Genomic DNA, 4,559 nt, shown 5'->3' with positions numbered 1-4,559 from the left:
TCTACCGGAGAAAGGTCAAGAACCCCTCACAATCATCATGATCGGAGCTGGAGACAATCACCAACCTCCGCTCGACGATCCTTGCTGCTCCAAGCCATCTAGGTGGCGGCAACCACCAAGAGTAACAAGCAAATCCCGTAGTGAAACACGAACACCAAGTGCCTCTAGATGCAAACACTCAAGCAATGCATTTGGATTCACTCCCAATCTCATAAAGATATTGAATCTATAATGGAGATGAGTAGGAGGTCTTTGGCTAATCTCACAAGGTTGCTATGTCAATGCAAATAGCCAAGAGAGTGAGCTAGAGCCAGCCATGGGGCTTAAATAGAAGCCCCCACAAAATAGAGCCATTGTACCCCTTCATCAGGCACTGCTCGGGGTGACCGAACGCTCCGGTCATATCGATCGGACGCACCCTGCTAGCATCCAGTCAATGGATGGCTGCCATGTCATCCCTCTTCAAATACTGAGCGCCCAATCCTAATGGTTAAGTGATGACCGGACGCAGCACAATGCCACGACCAGACGCAGGACCCTAGCGTCTGGTCATTTCCAGTAAGCCTCCACTCGCGACCGGACGTGTCCGGTCATGCTCGACCGGACTCACCCAGATTCCAGTCACTCACTGTCTCCTCTATGTGCTGCCACATCAGCAGGACCGGACGCACCCCGTCAGCGTCCGATCATGAAGTGACCCAGTGTTCGGTCGAAGACCGACGCCAACATCTTCACTGCTTCTACTGACCGGACGCACCGGTCTAGTTAAGGCCAGCGTCCGGTCCACTCTATGAAACCCTGTCTTTTCTGTACAGGGCACCGGTGGCACCATCGGACTGTTCGCACTGTACAGGCGGACACTCCACTGGTGAAGTTTCTTATCCTTGCTCCCAAGTGCTAAACACAATGTGTATCACCTTTATGCATGTGTGTTAGCATATTTTCACAAACATTTTCAAAGGTGTTAGCACTCTACTAGATCCTAAATGCATATGCAATGAGTTAGAGCATCTAGTGGTACTTTGATAACCGTATTTCGATACGAGTTTCACCTCTCTTAATAGTACGACTATCGAACCTAAATGTGATCACACTCGCTAAGTGTCTTGATCACTGAAACAAAATGGCTCCTACATTTATACCTTTGCCTTGAGCCTTTTGTTTTTCTTTCTTCTTTTCTGAGTCCAAGCACTTTATCATCACCATAGCAACACCATCATCATGCCATGATTTTCATTTGCTCCACCACTTGGAGTAGTGCTACCTATCTTATAATCACTTTGATAAACTAGGTTAGCACTTAGGGTTTCATCAATACACCAAAACCAAACTAGAGCTTTCATGTGGCGGGGACAAAACTCCAAAATTGAAGCTCAGCCAGGCACCATTCAAGGTGGGGTGGGTACGATCGACTAGAGGACTTGATGGCGGTGCTAGAGACACGACGCCACGACCCGAGATGACTCCTCCTAGCCGTATTAACGCGTGGCTTAGTCGGCCATGGTGGGGAGAGCAGAGAGAGAACCGGAGCTCGACGTGACTAGCCTTGGCAGGATGCACCCATCATGATCTGGCTAACCCACACATTGCTACTATGGACAACACACGCATGCCACCGACCGGCATTGCCTATAGGGCTGCTATGCCATAAATGGCAAAGCGACGGTGCAGGCAACATAGAAGGGGGCAAGCCCTCGTGCGCGCAGCGAAGGGACGAGCACATCACGGCGCAGTATCAGCAGCAACGGCATAGCAGCAGAGTGGTAGGGATAGCAGAGCAGTGACGGCTGGCGGCCTACAGCACAACGTGATGAGTGACAGTGACACAGTGCAGCCGTGGGACGGGACGTCTATGCGGCAGGGCACCGGGCCGGCGATGGCGGCAGCACCGCATGGCAAGGCCACATGGCTAGCAATGGCTGGCTAGGACAGGGCAGTCACGACTGACCACATGCAGCAGCGCGCGTCCGAGCCCAGCGACACCGAGGCTCCGCGCGATGATGACCACGCACACATGGCCAAGCAACCGAAGCAAGTGTTGTGCATGAATTTTAAAGCATCAACCACGACAAAATCATTGCTTCTAAGCCTAAACTGTCTTCTCTAAGCTCAAGGTGGTATATGTGGCTACCAAATCGAGCTATAACACTGTTGGTGCAGAAAGTAACCAACAAGTAAATATTTATAGTTTTGTCGTACGTTGTGATCGGAGGTGGCCTAGCACTCAATAACACAGAGTCTATACTGGTTTAGGCAACGTGCTCTACATCCAGTTTGAGTCGATCGGTGACTTTATTCCTGAGCCTAGGTGCTCAAAGTTTGCAGTGGGGTTACAAACAAGAAGGAGAAAGATGGGGGGTACAAGAGGTCCGGTCGGCTCCAGTCGAAAGGGCCGAGAGTGATAGGAGCTCTGCTATGGGCTAAGTATTCAAGCGTGTGCTTGAGGTCTGAACCCAGCGGTTCTGTGGTTGTGAGCTAGTGAACTTGATCGATCTAATGAATCTAGAAGCACTTGAATCGACCTGGCTTAACTTTGTCTCTTAGGAGAGAGCGCATCCCCTTTTATAGATGAAGGGGATGGCCTTATGAGTGAGAGGGAAAGAGTACATATGCTTCTAAACCTTGCTGCCCACGTTGGTGGGTACAGGATGATGGTAGGCGCCCACAACACTGTTGGATGTCAGATGCACGTGGGAGGTTATGTCGTCTTATTCAGGTACAGCAGATGTCAGCACCTGCTATACTGTTGATGCCCGGAGCCATGTGAGGGGTTTCGCCATGCTCACCTGGTATGGTAAATGCTGGCGCCCACAACACTATCGATGCCCAGAGGCATGTGGGGGAGCCTTACCTTATGGGAGTTAATTGTGCCCACAATACTATAGGAAAAAAAGTCGGCGCCTATAATACTGTTTGTGTCAGGGTGGTTGCATAGTACTGTTTCTGCAGGTGTACAGGGTACGGTCCATGGTATCGTGGTTTGACTTGTGTGCCTTGCCTTGCTTTCTTCGTTCGTTCCCTAGTCCTTTCTGAGCGGGCGTCCCCGATCGGTCGGTCCTAGTTGGCTCTGGTTCCGTAAGTAGGGGAAGAGCGGTTTTCAGGGTTTTTGCGTACCCCAGTCAAAGACGTGGGGTCAGAGTCGGAAGTAGTGTTTTGACTAGGCCTTTCGGTCGAAGAGGCCATCCGGAGGCGGGCTAGAGATCGAAGTGAGCGCTCCGGTCGGAGAGGTGGGCCAGAGTTGGAAAATGGGCGCCGTTCCTCCTCGGGCAGGCCTTTCGGTCGGTGATTAGATTGCCCCTTTGGCCTATCATTCAGATACTTGGGCCAGCCCATAAGTTGCGCGTTTGTCTACTTGGGCCGAGCCTTTGTTGAGAAGCCGATCCGTGAGGGACCCTAGATTTATGAACCTGACAAACACCTTATCACTCCTTAACCCAATCTCTTGCAATAATTTGCTAAACACGACAATGTCTAGCTATTAACATACTTAAAATTTTCCTAAATTTTTGAGCCCAGTCTTATTTCAAATTGCATTTCTAAGCTAGTAGAAATATTACTTAGCAATATTATTTTTGAACAGCAAGTATTTTATTGTCATCTATAAAGTTTGTACTTCAAACTTTATTTAAGTATTACATACATGTTCTATAGCATTTTTGCTTAATAAAAATTGGTTTTAAACCCTAAGTGATATAACATGACTATCGAATCAACTTTCATTTCGCATTTCTGTCGATCGTTTCGAGTTACAGAAATTGATCTACACACTCTATTACATGCATTAACACATAAACATGATGCTCATGACATGTTTTAGTAATCTGGGGGGTGTTTGTCAGCGGGCGTGTGTGCGTGTTTTTTAGTCGAGATGGAGTTGTCAACCAAGGCATCGCTGCGCAGCCGAGGTGGTTAGTTTTTAGGGATCGGGTGAGACGGAGCTCGTGGATCCTAGCGTCGATGCACGTCGTGGAATCAGGCGAGGCAGTTAGTTAAGGGATTGGACGAGATGGAGCTCGTGGGTCTTGGCATCGGTGCGCACCATGGGATCGAGCGAGTCAGAGTCATGGATCCTTTCCTCGGTGCAGTTTGTGCAGCCGAGGCAGTTTAGTATAGGGATTAGACGAGATAGAGCTCGCCGATCCTAGCGTCGGTGCACGCCGTGGGATCGGGCAAGTCAGAGTCGTGGATCCCGATGGGGTGAGTTTGGGGTCATAGACCTAGGTTTTTTGTGTGTGTAGTCAAAGCATAGCCGGATGGGGCGAGTTCAGGGTCATAGACCTAGGGAGTTTTGGAGTGCAGTCGAAGCGTAGCTAGATGGGGTGAGTTCGGGGTCGCAGACCCAGGCATTTTGTGTCTTGAGCCCCCAAGCCTCGTTGGGCTTTTAGTAGGGGTCAGTTTGAGTTGTGTGCGTTACCCCCATCCTCGGTTCCTCACAACCGGAGGAGCTAAGTTTTGTTGTTTGTCCTGATCGCTCGGGCTCGAGTGACGCGCTCGGTGAGTTCGCTAACGGGTATGATCGAGTGGAATTCAGGTCTGTCATTCATGACGGGGTCGACATA

This window comes from Miscanthus floridulus, chromosome 12, assembly GCF_019320115.1.
Source record: "Miscanthus floridulus cultivar M001 chromosome 12, ASM1932011v1, whole genome shotgun sequence".
Classification (NCBI taxonomy): Eukaryota; Viridiplantae; Streptophyta; class Magnoliopsida; order Poales; family Poaceae; genus Miscanthus; species Miscanthus floridulus.
Note: the sequence above shows the minus strand (reverse complement) of the source record.